Source organism: Hemitrygon akajei, chromosome 14 (assembly GCF_048418815.1).
Source record: "Hemitrygon akajei chromosome 14, sHemAka1.3, whole genome shotgun sequence".
NCBI lineage: Eukaryota > Metazoa > Chordata > Chondrichthyes > Myliobatiformes > Dasyatidae > Hemitrygon > Hemitrygon akajei.
Window position 1 is genome coordinate 30,699,638 of NC_133137.1, and position 15,093 is coordinate 30,714,730.

General features: G+C 38.1%; 1 protein-coding gene across 3 annotated transcripts in view; it reads right to left on the reverse strand.

Moving 5' to 3' along the window:
- Positions 1–5,445: 5,445 nt before the first annotated feature.
- LOC140738447 (protein-tyrosine sulfotransferase 2-like) overlaps positions 5,446–15,093 on the reverse strand; it is a 104,811-nt gene continuing 95,163 nt past the window's right edge. For all 3 annotated transcript variants that reach the window (XM_073065738.1, XM_073065737.1, XM_073065736.1), the window contains one exon: positions 5,446–12,757. The gene's annotated coding sequence lies outside the window, so the exon portion shown is untranslated. The remainder of the gene's footprint in view (positions 12,758–15,093) is intronic.

A 15,093-nucleotide genomic window follows, 5' to 3' on the forward strand; every position in this document is an offset into this window, starting at 1 on the left:
ACCACCAAACTCAAGAAAAAAACTTCTTGAATCAGAATACCTCTCATATTCCAAGGGTGATGGCAAATAAATTTCATAGATGGTATTACCAAGCTCCAGCTCATACTGATACTACAAAAAAAAAGGCTAGATTAAAGGCCCAAGTTTCAAGTGGAAAGAAGATTGACATTTGCAGATTTCACTAGTTTAAGGACAGAGACTGAAACTAGAAATGTTACGTTAGAGTGGATGAGGACTACAACAGGGGAACATTGAATAGAAAGGCCATTGATGATATGTATTGTGCCTTAAATAGCCTCTCTGAAATCCTGAGATGTCAAGATGCAAGATGGAGTACTTTATGTGATGCAAGCACACACCCTTTATAATTAAAAAACGTTCACCTTAGAAGCAGCTGATGTTGACACTGGTACAGGGCTGCAACTCATTGAAGTGGTTCCTGTTTTAGATGAACCAGAGATAAAGGGTCACCCCAAGTATTCATTCCTCAGTAATTTGCTAAGCCACTCTAATCAGTGCACTGCCTGTTGGCACCCAGGATCAAACTTCTACTTCTCAAGAACAGAGATAAGAACTGGGAGCAAACTAGATCCACTATCAAGAAGAGAAAATCTGCAGATGCTGGAAAGCCAAGCAACACACACAAAATGCCAGAGGAACTCAACAGGCCAAGCAGCATCTATGGAAAAGAGTAGAGTCAATGTTTCGGGCAGAGACACTTCATCAGGATCGATTACAGAGCTTTCAGCTGCCATTAAAAAATTGATAGTTAATGTTATTGCAACATTTCAATTGTCAGCAATTTCAATTGTACAATCCAGGCCAAGCAAGATAATTAAATGTCCAGGCCCACAAGAGTGCCAGTGGGAATATGTGGGAGCACACAAATCTCCGGCAGAACCCAATGCAATAAATCACACTAAAAGAATCAGCCTTCCATGAGCTGGGCTGCTGACACAGGTGGTAACAGGTACAGTGAGACATTGTACAGCCAGAACAATTAACACAACTGTATAATTAATAACAATTAATATCACTGTGTAAATAAATCTCCTTTAATATTGATATTCTGCAATTTAAACTAAAATCCTTTCTTCAAAATCACTTCAGCCTGTTTCAATTAAAGTCAGCAAGAACAAGAACAGTCAGGAAGAGGAAAAACAGAGTGCTGCAAGTCTCTTTGCATCAATATCTTTTATTTACTGTAGATATTCAAGAACAAACACATCATAAAAATAATGTTTATTTATTTAGCCAACTTCCACCTCAATAAAAAATGGAATTGTTGCATGCTTAAGCAAGTTTTCTGACAGATGTATGGTCAGAATTTTATTAAATTCAGAATTATAGGGCATAAGAAAGGTCCAGCCAGAGGAATCTCGGACTACCAAAGCAGTTTTCTCCATGAGCCTTCTAGCAATTCCATGGGAATAATCAAAATGCATTGAGCTACCCCTATATTCTAAATTCCAGTTAGAAACCAAAGAAGGACATGAATAGAAGTAGGCCATTTGGCTTAATGATTCATTTAAATAGATCAGACCTTAACTATTACTTTAGGACCATTTTCCTGCATGAACTCCACATTCTCAACACTTAAAACCTTTAATTCACTTTTATAACTCCAGAAACTAATCAAAAGAAAAACACAGGAGCTGCAGATAAACTTGTCTACTTGGTTTTACTTTACATTTCTTTCATGAAGCATTCGCACATGACACATATATGTAATAACCTATGTCATTTACAGTACTGTGGAAAAGTCTTAGGCAAATATGTCACTAGGGAGCCTAAGAGTTTTGCACAGTAATGTAGTAAATTTATGTATTACACTGTCTTGCAGCCACACAAAAAAGATTTCATGACATATGTGAGTGATGATAAACCTGATTCTGATATGGGTCTCTATTGTGGACTGAGAGTGGGAAGGGGGCAGGGGAGAGGGCAGTCAAGATTGGAAAAAAGGGAAGGGAGAGAGGAGGGAGCAGGAAGCACCAGAGAGACATTCTGTAATGATCAATTGTTTGGAATCAAATTACCTTGCCTGGTGTCTCAGGTCTGGGTGTGTCTGCATGCTTGCCACTCCCTGCCCCTTGGCATTCCTTCTGTGCCATCTGTCCCACACACTTCCAGCCTTGCGATTCCCAACATTCATTGTTCCTGCCAGATTTACAAACTCACTTTCCGCTCCACATTAAATACATTACTATGCAAAAATCTTTGGTACCCTAGCTATATAAATGTGCACAAGACTTTTGCGCAATACTGTACATACTTCTTACATATAACCCACAAACCATATCAATAACAAAGAATGCTTAATCAAATATATATACATGATTGAAATATTGAGTACAATAACTTTGAACTGAATGTATTCTACAAATGAACTCCTATTGACCCCTACCATTTTCAAGCTGCAATTTATTAGTCCAAGACTAACCATTATCTAGTTATGTGGCATTTATCTTGATAAGGTCTCTCAAGACTTTCACAGCACTCATTATCATCATGGCAGATCTACCAGAGATTTGGACTCTTCTGTGCCAGTTCTCCACAGTCCTCAGTTCTTTGCTCCTGAAAAAACTTATCTTAGAAACACAGAAAACCTACAAAACAATACCGGCCCTTCAGCCCACAATGATGTGCTGAACATGTACTTACTTTAGAAATTACCTAGGGTTACCCATAGCCCTCTATTTTTCTAAGCTCCATGTACCTATCCAGGAGTCTCTTAAAAAACCCTATCATATCCACCTCCACCACTGTCCCCGGCAGCCCATTCCACGTACTCACCACTCTCTGTGTAAAAAACTTACCCCTGACATCTCCTCTGTTCCTACTCCTAAGCACCTTAAAACTGTGCCCTCCTGTGGCAACCATTTCAGCCCTGGGAAAAAGCCTCTGACTAACCACACGATCAATGCCTCTCATCATCTTATACACCTATCAGGTCAGCTCTCATCCTCCGTCGCTGCAAGGAGAAAAGGCAGAATTCACTCAACCTATTCTCAAAAGGCATGCTTCCCAATCCAGGCAGCATCCTTGTAAATCTCCTCTGCACTCTTTCTATGGTTTCCACATCCTTCCTGTAGTGAGGCAACCATAACTGAGCACAGTACCCCAAGTGGGGTCTGACCAGGGTCCTAAATAGCTGCAACATTACCCCTTGTCTCCTAAGCTCAATCCCACAGTTGAAGGCCAATGCACCGTATGCCTTCTTATCCACAGAGTCAACCTGTGTAGCACCTTTGACTGTCCTATGGACTCAGACCCCAAGATGCCTCTGATCCTCCACACTCCCAACAGTCTTACCATTAATACTATATTCTGCCAACATATTTGACCTATCAAAATGAATCACCTCTCACTTTTCTGGGTTGATCTCCATCTGCCATCTCTCAGTCCAGTTTTGCATCTTGTTATGAATGTGAAGCAACTCTGAGGGGCCGAAGGATACAAAGTCTCCCCCTCCTTTTTGAGAATCGCAAGATCGCTATTAATTCGGGTCTGGGACCCAGGAAATGAGAGAGAGACATCCAGAATACACAAGGTTTGGAATGTGTCCTGACCTCAGCAAAACGGAACCACTGATAACGGCCATTGTCTCTTGGAGACGGAATTGTGTATTGAGTACTGTACTATTCATTGAAACCCCTCAGGGGACAACCAGAGTGGTCTGGTTGAGGGATTGCATCATCCCAACCTGCTTGACATCTGTAGGACCCCGTGAGTAAGGATAAAAGAGGGGTCTGGGGAACAACCCTTTTAGACGCACCAGGAGAAACGCTAGAAATCCTGTGATAGTGTTTTATAGCGAACGCCGGTGAGAGCTCATGTGCGTCCTCCCTTGCTGGGGTGGCGGGCTCATCACGGAAGAACTGTTTAGCTAAAGGAGAGGCCACAAGTGAACGGCCACACCAACGAGACACTGACGGATCGAAATCATAAAAGGAAAGCCGGCAAGTTTTTCTCCAAATCTCTCTCTCCCCCACAATTGCAACACAGTGGTCCCCAACGGCTGCAGCCTGCATGAACTGAGTGAACTTTATATTTCCATCGGACAATTCATTATCCCCTAGACAACGATAGAGCTTATTTCTTATTATTATTATACCCGCACTTTTAGATTTAGTATTGATGACGTATATTATCTGTATATTTGCATTGATATTATTTTTGTGTATTTTTACTAATAAATACTGTTAAAAATAGTATCATCAGACTTCAACGGACGTCTCCATCTTTACTGGTAAGTGACCCAGTTACGGGGTTCGTACCAATCTTATCAATGTCCCACTGTAACCTCAGACAGCCCTCCACACTATCCACAACACCCCCAAGCTTTGTGTCATCAGCAGTCCTTACACAGTTGGATGCATGGAGATCTTTTCCAATATTGATAGAGATATGTCACGACTGACATTGCAAACTTCAATCTCTGCATCCATTGTTTCAGAGAATTGGACTACAGTTGCTTCCTGACCATTTATTAGGGACAGGTTTTCTTTTCCTTCTTGTTTGGGATTTCCAGGGAGGTCAATCCTGCCCGGCTTAACTGTCCCATAGCTCCGACTAGTACACTGAACACAGCAAAATCACTGATGTCAAATAGTTAATATGTGGAGTAAGGACAGAATATCTCACCCACCATCAATCTAATAGCTTGTCTTCACACTTCTTCAAAACGAAGTATAACTGAGTGAATACAACCTTCGAAAGTGAAGTTACAATACATGGAGCATACCCTGAGAGTATGTAGTGATTTTTCAAAATGGAAAAATGAATCCTGTTTCAACTGTCAGTACAACAAATAAGCTTTGTTCCATAGATCATGTCATTCCACATGCTCCTGCCTTGTGTGTGCCAAAATACACTAAATTTGTGGTTTTGGCTGGTGGAGTTTATCTACATTTTTTGCAAATTTAAATATTACAAAATTTCAAGCACACGATGCTAAAAAGAGTCATACACAATACAATTTTTAGGCAAACCTCTTTTATATAACTAAGATTAAAATCAAGCATTCCAGATCATGTAAGAATTAGATTGAGAACAATATTCCTTCTAGTCTACCGGAACAATGTGTCTCCGCACTATCTTTAAAAGAGCACTTCACATTTTACCTCAGTGGCAATCCAGTCCTTAACAAAAGTTTTGTAACGTGGACTCCTGTCCACTAAAATAAGCCTTGAGGCTATCAAACCTACTTCAGTGCTACATGACAAAAAGACTTTCATCCTGTAGGTCTTGCTCAAGATCCTACAATGAAAGGCCAGTGTACAACCTGTTGCAGCATCAAAATGATACAATTATGCTGTTTTTACAAATAGGATGGAAAAGAAAAGGGCAGTTAAATATTTCAGGGATTTAGTAATTATTGTAGATAAATCTCATCCCATATTTAGTAACAAGTTTAATTTGGTGACTGAACAAACAAGAAAATTTGTTTTGAAAAGTCTTATTTTTAATACCATTTGACTTGAAGAGGCAAACAAGGAGGATATTACTTTTTTGATTTTATCTTGCAATGATTACATAAATGATTTCAGTATCAGCAAATCAGACAACTTTATAGAAAAACAAAATTAACACTTTAAATGAAGGTTAACATTGTTTTTCTCTCTCCTCAGATGCTTCTTGATTTCCTGAACATTTCCATCACTTTGAAATCTAAAATAAAAACACATATCTACACTTTGATTTTTCAACACATTTCAAAGAGGAAGAAACAACGAACATTTGCAGGCTCATAATAAAAAACTAGAGCAGGTGAATTCATATGCTCTATAATTCGACAGCAAATTAGTTAAATGTGGACATCAGAGTTGGGATAAATAACAGCCATTCAAAAATAGAGCAGTACAGACCAATCAAATAATTGACTTGCTGTTGCTCATAATGTACATTAATGATTTGTACTTGGGACTGTTTGTACAACTATACAAACATGGTATGAAACTAAAGGATACAACAAAGAAAAAGAGTGACTTATTACAAGAACTTCAGAATGATCCGAATATAGGACATGTTAACAATGGTGATAGTTTAAAAATCATTAGCAAGTTTTCAAAATAAAACCTAGCGATAGACTGAGTAGTTGGATGCTAAAAGAACTATACACAGATTGATGATAGGTGCTGTACTTTATAAGAAAAGTAATAACATTACTCTGAGTTGTAGAGGACCAAAGAGCTGTAAGCTCAAAGTTAAAATAACATTAAACAAATAACATTACAGGCAAACACTGAAAATCACTGAGATTTATTTTTAGGGGTATAGAATTCTTTAGTAGACAAGCTATGCTTGGAACCTCTTCAAGCTCCATTCAAGTATGGAGTACTGTTTAGGGTCTCTCTATATAAAAAAAGGATAAAGCTGGAAGTAAAATGCAGAATTTATCATATTGATATCAGAACTGAAAACTCATAGATGAGTCATTTTCTTTCGATTATCAACAAAATGTTAGCTTATTAGTTTATTCAGGTCATTAAAATTATGAATGGACTGGATATGGCAGATGAAGAGAGAATGCTTCTCTTTATGTCAAAATCCAATAGGTTTTTAAAACTAAATATAGATATCACTAAATCTAAACATGAAATGAAGGGATATTTCTTTACTCAGAGTGACCTGAAACTTAAAAGAGGAAAAAATAGTCAAGTGTTTTCAAAAATCACATGACATTAAAACAACAAAAAGTTGGAAAGACTCTAAAGGAGAAAAGAAGAAACAGAAATAAAAGATTAAATAATTATTGAGAGTTTGAAAGGCAGAGAAAGCAAGAGCTTTATAAAAATACTGCTGGTGTGCCCAATAGTATGCAAGTACCAAATGTAAGGAATGTAGTGAGTAAGACAGATCAAGCTGAAGACACTAATAGAAGTGTCAGTTTCTGTCACATACATAGAAATATGTTATTATAATTATTATGGAAATGTGAAACAGAGCAAACATGAACTTGGAAGGGAGGTTTGCTAAGGCTACTGGGGAAGAGTTTAATCTAGAATTGCTGGGGGGTTGGGAACTGAAGAGACTGGGGAAGAGGCAGTTGGCTCACAAATAGAGAAAGCTTGGAGACAGTGTATGAGGGAGGATAGGCAGGTGATAGAGAAGGGACGCGCTCAGACCGACGGTTTGAGATGTGTCTATTGTTGAGGGTGGTAACCAAACTGAAGAGACTGGGGAAGAAGCAGCTGGCTCACAAATAGAGAAAGCTTGGAGACAGTGTATGAGGGAGGATCGGCAGGTGATAGAGAAGGGACGTACGCAGACCAATGGCTTAAGATGTGTCTATTTTAAAGCAAGGAGTATTGTGAACAAAGCGGATGAGCTTAGAGCATGGATCAGCACTTGGAGCTATGATGTGGTGGCCATTACAGAGACTTGGATGGCTCAGAGACAGGAATGGTTACTTCAAATGCCAAGTTTTAGATGATTCAGAAAGGACAGGGAGGGAGGCAAAAGAGGTGGGGGCGTGGCACTGTTGATCAGAGACAGTGTCACGGCTGCAGAAAAGGAGGACGCCATGGAGGGAATGTCTATGGAGTCTCTGGGTGGTGGTTAGGAACAAGAAGGGGTCAATAACTTTACTGGGTGTTTTTTATAGGCCGCCCAATAGTAACAGGGATATCAAGGAGCAAATAGGGGAACAGATCCTGGAAAGGTGTAATAATAAGAGTTGTCGTAATGGGAGATTTTAATTTCCCAAATATCGATTGGCATCTCCTTAGAGCAAGGGGTTTAGATGGCGTGGAGTTTGTTAGATGTATTCAGGAAGGTTTCTTGACACAATATGTAGATAAGCCTACAAGAGGAGAGACTGTACTTGATTTGGTTTTGGGAAATGAACCTGGTCATGTCTCAGATCTCTCAGTGGGAGAGCATTTTGGAGATAGTGATCATAATTCTATCTCCTTTACAATAGCATTGGAGAGAGATAGGAACAGACAAGTTAGAAAAGTGTTTAATTGAAGTAAGGGGAATTATGAGGTTATCAGGCAGGAACTTGGAAGCTTAAATTGGGAACAGATGTTCTCAGGGAAAGGTACATAAGAAATGTGGCAAATGTTCAGGGGATATTTGTGTGGAGTTCTCCATAGGTATGCTCCAATCAGACAGGGAAGTTATGGTAGGTACAGGAATCGTGGTGTACAAAGGCTGTAATAAATCTAGTCAAGGAGAAAAGCTTACAAAAGGTTCAGAGAGCTAGGTAATGTTAGAAATCTAGAAGATTATAAGGCTAACAGGAAGGAGCTTAAAAAGGAAATTAGGAGTGCTAGAAGGGGCCATGAGAAGGCCTTGGCGGGCAGGATTAAGGAAAACCCCTAGGCATTCTACAAGTATGTGAAGAGCAAGATGATAAGATGTGAAAGAATAGGAACTATCAAATGTGACTGTGGGAAAGTGTGTATGGAATTAGAGGAAATAGTAGAGGTACTTAATGAATACTTTACTCAGTAGTTGGTAAGTTGATGGAGAAAATCCTGAGAGGCAGGATTTATAAACATTTGGAGAGGTACAATATGATTAGGAATAGTCAGCATAGCTTTATTAAGGGCAGGTCGTGCCTTACGAGCCTGATTGAATTGTTTGAGGATGTGACCAAACACGTTGATGAAGGAAGAGCAGTAGATGTAGTATATATGGATTTCAGCAAGGCATTTGATAAGGTACCCCATTGCAAGGCTTATTGAGAAAGTAAGGAGCCATGGGATCCAAGGGGACATTGCTTTGCAGACAGAACTGGCTTGCCCACAGAAGGCAAAGAGTGGTTGCAGACGGGTCATATTCTGCATGGAGCTCGGTCACCAGTGGTGTGCCTCAGGGATCTGTTCTGGGACCCTTACTCTTCATGATTTTTATAAATGACCTGGATGAGGAAATGAAGGGATGGGTCAGTAAGTTTGCTGATGACACAAAGGTTGGAGGTGTTGTGGATAGTGTGGAGGGCTGTCAGAGGTTACAGAAGGACATTGATAGAATGCAAAACTGGGCTGAGAAGTAGCAGATGGAGTTCAACCCAGATAAGTGTGAAGTGATTCATTTTGGTAGGTCAAATATGATGGCAGAATATAGTATTAATAGTAAGACTCTTGGCAGTGTGGAGGATCAGAGGGATCTTGGGGTCCGAGTCCATAGGATGCTCAAAGCAGCAGCGCAGGTTGACTCTGTGGTTAAGGAGGCATACGGTTTATTGGCCTTCATCAATCATGGAATTGAATTTAGGAGCCGAGAGGTAATGTTGCAGCTGTCAGACCCAACTTGGAGTACAATGCTCAGTTCTGGTCGCCTCACTACAGGAAGGATTTGGAAGCCATAGAAAGGGTGCAGAGGAGATTTACAAGGATGTTGCCTGGATTGGGGAGCATGCCTTATGAAAACAGGTTGATTGAACGTGGCCTCTTCTCCTTGGAGCGATGGAGGATGAGAGGTGACCTGATAGAGGTGTATAAGATGATGAGAGGCATTGATCGTGCAGATAGTTAGAGGCCTTTTCCCAGGGCTGAAATGGTTGCCACAAGAGGACACAGGTTTAAGGTGCTGGGGAGTAGGTACAGAGGAGATATCAGGGGTAAGATTTTTACGCAGAGAGTGGTGAGTGCATGGAATGGGCTGCTGGCAATGGTGGTGGAGGCATATATGATAGGTACATTTGAGCTTAGAAAAATAGAGGGCTATGGGTAAGCCTAGTCATTTCTAAGGTAGGGTCATGTTCGGCACAACTCTGTGGGCCAAAGGGCCTGTATTGTGCAGTAGGTTTTCTATGTTTCTATGATTTAACACTTCTAATAATAGTGTTTACTGAGGGTGAATAACAAAAGGAGAGGATATAGCAATATTGGTTATAGGAGCTGAGATAAAAGATATATTAAGATGAGGCCTCCAAACGCTTAGCATAAAAGGTTGGGAACCCCAGCTCTATGAACCAATACCATTAAGCAAGGAGTCCATGGAGTCCACTGACTTAAGAGGAAGGTCTAAGAGCAGATTTCAATTAAGTGCAAATGACTAAGACAGTTATAATGGGAGATTTAATTTAATCTGAAATTGGAATTACATCAATCTAAATTATATGAGGACAAAGAATTCTTAAACTGCATTCAGGAGAATTTTAATCAATGCAGTGCACCCAGTCTCAACGCAGTTTGGGAAACTAGCCCTTACAGAATTCACTACTAAAAATACTCCTGCAAAACTTGCAGAAAAAATAAACAAAATGCAAAGAAACAACAAGTTTTGCCAAGTTTTTTCAAGTTTTCACATCATGCTGGGGATGGTTTTCTGTGAATGTATTCCCTTTGTAACATGAATCGGAGGGCTATGTGGGAAGGAAGCATTAGAGTGATCTTTGAGTAGGTTAAAAGGTCAGCACAACAACATGGTCAAAGAGCCTGTACTGTTTTATGTTTTATGTACTGTAATTAATAAAGGGGATGCTTTCCTGGAATTAGTTTTAGAGAATCTGGGCTGGCGGAAGAAGTATCAATAATAGAGGTGTTTGTGTGACCATAATCACAACCCAGATTTGGAAAAGAACAGATAAATTAGTAGTAAAAAGGTGCTAAATTGAAGGAAAATGAATTTTATTACATTGAAAAATGATTCAGAAAAGTATACTACGTTTGTAGAAACTGCTTCTTGAAAGCAAATTAGTTTTGGAGAAGATTAACTGGGTTAATTTGCATGCCTTCCCACAAAGAACAAAGGTGAGGCCACAAGATCTAGACAAGATCTATCAAGGTGCACTGAGACAGAATATGGCAAAATAAGGCAAGTTTATATCAGATACCATGCACTTAATACAGTAACAATAAAAAGGGAACATGAAGGAAAAAGCAAGTAAAATCAAAAGAACTAAAATGTTAGAGAATCTGGGAAAAGTCTAAATATTGAATATGATCATCATGGTAAAGAGGAATTAAAAGGTTTAAGCATCCTATATAATGGATACTTTACCAGACCCAGATAATACCTTGTGTTACAATTTATCTGGAATTATCTCCGAATAGTCCAGAGGATCTAAACAGAATTTTTCAATCCTATTTAGCTAAAGCGATCAAAGAGGACTGAGCAATGTTAACATTTATAATATAAAAAAACCTAAATAATCAGAGGCTGGGTAGCTGATCTTCAGTGGAGGTCTAAGTATAATTTTGATTTTACTTCCAGGGAAATTCTTCCACGATAAGAAATTTTCAGCAGCAAACTTCTGTTGACCTTTCTTGGTCATCTAGCAACTGACATACATGTACGATAATCTGAGCTGAATGGGATTGAAGACAAAAAAAGGTAGAAATGTTGATTTAGTTAAGTTATGTCATACACTTTAAAGTGCCTTATACATATTTAATTGGCTTGAAATGCTGACCCTGTCCTTGGGACAAATTTGACAATCAACTTATGCACAACACAATCCCAGAAAATGAATCTGTTTTGCATACTGACTGTCCAATGAGAAAAAAAATTAAGGTAATTAGAATAACTGCATATTGAGAAAGGCCCTTTGCAATATTACTATCAATTTTTACCAGATTGCTTTAAGAGCTCAAGTTATACAGCATCAGTGACTTTGTACAAAACTATTTCTGAGAATTTTGTATCAAAATCTGTTATTCCTCTGTCACATGGCACTTTTTGGAGAAATTCACTGGAGCTGAGTCCAAGGCCAGGTCAGTATGATCTTATTGAATTGTGGAGCAGGTTCATTGGACCAGACAACCTACTCTGCTCATATTTCTTACATTATGTACTTTTAAAATTATATAGGATCTTAGTGAGATTACACTTGGATTACTGAAAGGATTGGATGGTCTACTCCTACTCTTTGTTGTTTCTTCATTGAAGGCATTTATAATATTAAAGGAAACCAGCTTCCATCAATGCTAATGCTTGAAAGCTCAAATAAAAAAATACTGCGATAATCTGAATTTCAATGAATGCAGTTGAGTCCAATTCAGCTCAGATTCTTATTGAGATTTATAACTTGAGAGCTCTTCTCAAAATTGTTAGGAATTTCAATTGATGCAGCACTACCAAACAGGTATATTACTTGAGTAAAAAAAAAATATCACAAAAAGGGGGAAGAACCTATACAGTACCCACTTAAAACAAAAACTGATATCTTAAGAGTTTAAGAAACTAAAGTTCGGGTATTCTATTTAAATGTAAATTACTATTTTTTACCTTTTACTTGAACATTTTTCTGACACAGTGAATATCTTTTCTGTAAGCTGTAGATTTTAATTATAATAGAATAGCAATATTTCATCCAGTACAGCCTCTGGTATCCAATATTAAACATATTTTGTAGGAAAAAAGCCTTAAGGATTATACATTCTTGATTGTCATAGTGGTGATTGAAAGTAATATAGCAGCTTAAAGAACTGCTCAAGGCATTATATTCAATAATTGTACATTGGAGGGAACATGACCACATTAAAATAAAACATATACACAAGAGACTGGTGATGTAATGTTACTTACAATCTGAAAATGTACAGAAGATCATTGCATGAATGACTTCACCTTGGATACATTAAGTATAGTTAGCTTTGGGGAAGAAAGTATCATTAAAATAACTTTCCTAGCAAAATGTTAAGATTCAGATAAGATTGTCACAGGTTCACATTATTCATCAAACACACAACAACACGAATGCAAGATTGTGTATCAGCAGATTTTGTTGCTTCCAATCTCAACTGTTTTCAGTCGTTTCTTCACTTTCTGCTTTGTCTGCCAATTAAATTTGATGTCCCTGGAAAAGATGATTTCACATTAAATGACCAAACTATAAAATAGTGTACATCTTTATACCATTTCCTTAGCATATAATATTTGTACAAGTTACTTTTCTGTTTTGATTAGTTGTTTTTTCCAATAACACAAGCACAATTTATTGAGAACACTATGGGATTATGTGCACAATGAATAAAGTCCAAAGTAACAGAGTATCAGCATTAGGAAACCAGGGTTTATCCATGGTTGGCTATGGATCTCATCACTTTGACTGGTGCTCCATCCAAAATCAGATAAGTATATTGTCCAGTTAGTAGATATGTATAGAACTGCAGAGAGATGCTGCTGTGTAATCATGTAATGGGTGCTCAGAGGTCAGTCAATTGGCAAGGACTACTACCCATCCTTGATTTAGAAGAATGTCCCTGAAAAATATTTCAAGTGATATTTTGCAAATCAAAAACATTGGGCAAAATGCATTGTGGTAACACATAGGATATAACACATAGGATATCAAAGACAGATGGCACTAATGAGAAATTCATAAATCAAGGAATATATATGATATTAAAGTTAAATTATTAATTTCATTTTTATGACTCTAGCCTTTGTTTACCCAGTGTTAACCAGCTTTGAATAAATATCATTGATCTAAAAAGTTTTTCTTTTTCACAATTACTGCCTGGCATAAATAATGGCAGCACGGTAGCACAATGCTTTACAGCACTATTGACTTGGTTTCAGTTCCTGCTGCTGTCTGTACGGAGTTTGTATGTTCTCCCTGTGACCATGTGGGTTTCCTCCAGAGTCCAAAGATGTACCAGTTGATAGGTTAATTGATCATTGTAAATTATCTTGTGATTAGGCTAGTGTTAAATAGGGGGTTTCTGGACAGCATGCATAAAGGATGGAAGGGCCTTCTCTGCACTGTATCTCAATAAATAAATAAAAATATCTTCAGCATCAGTAGCACTTTGATCTGACAACTCAAGAGCTACTATTCATATACCACTTTTAATGAAATAGAAGATCTCAAGAGACTTTACAGGAGCTACTTAGCTAAATCTGATAACAAACCTTTTGGCTTCATGAATAGTTAAGTTCTGCATTTCACATTTAACAAGTGGCTTTATTTGTTTTCTCTCCACCCGTCTCATTAATGCATTAACAAGTTGAATTAATAAAAATCAGGATCACTCAGGTATGCAAGGTCTCAGCCTATCAGATATTTCCTCTGTCCTATCCATCCTTCCCCTAGCTTTCGGTAACTTAAAACTAACCAGTGTTCTAATTTTTGCAGTTTTAATTAAGATTCTTCAACTGAAGTTAAATGTTTGCTTCCTCCGGTGACACCCAACCTCTTGAATATTTCCAACATTTTGTTCTCTCCCCCCCCCCCAGAAAGGTTTATTTAATTAATTGAGAAAAATAATTTAGCATGCAATGAAGACACACTGTTGAAGAGCCTGATGAAAATCAGACATTACCGGTAATTATAAACACAGAATGTCCCAAACATCGATGGAATAATATCCCAAAAGGGTAATTAAATGAACTAATTAACAACCAATTGAAATTAAAATCTATCAGGTTGAATTTGCTCCTAAAAATTTCATCCCCACCCTTAGATGCATAAGGCAGTGCACTTCAATACAGACAACTCACTAATGCTTCTTACAGGAGCAAGAACTGAAACTCAACACCATGGCTTGTACTCCACTGCATGTTTGGGTAATTTAATGCAACTTCAAACCTTCAGTTACTTTTGCTTATAATTCATTCACAGGGGATACTGTTATTAAGGCCTGCATTTCTTGTGAGTTCCTATTTGGTCTTTAGGTGCTGGCATTGATCTGACTCTTTGAGCTAGTGTTTGTGGTGTTTACTTGATGTTAGCTAGGGATTCTATGATTTTGCTTCAGCAATGACAAATGAATAGTACTGTACATGTCCAAATATAATTTTGTGTGAGTTGAAGCTGGTGATATTCTCCATTTACTGACAACTCATGTAGGTCATTTAGAGATGCTGTTCAAAAAACTATTGAGTGTTGCTGCAATAATGTTTTTGACTTTGTATACCTCCAATAATGGCTTGGTTGGGGAGCAAATAAATACTAAAGATGCTGGATGTGGATTGTGTTCATTTTTGAACGTTGTTCAATGTGCACTCATGCAGGCAAGCACCAAATTATAATTCTATCTTATACATGGTACAAAAGTTTTAGCAAGTAAGATACAGATCATAATGTCTGATTTATAGGCCAATGGCAAATTCCAGACTGTTACCTTTGGTGAAATTCCATGATATCAATGGGTTGTAGTTAGATTTTCTTGGTGGTGATGGTCTTTTGTG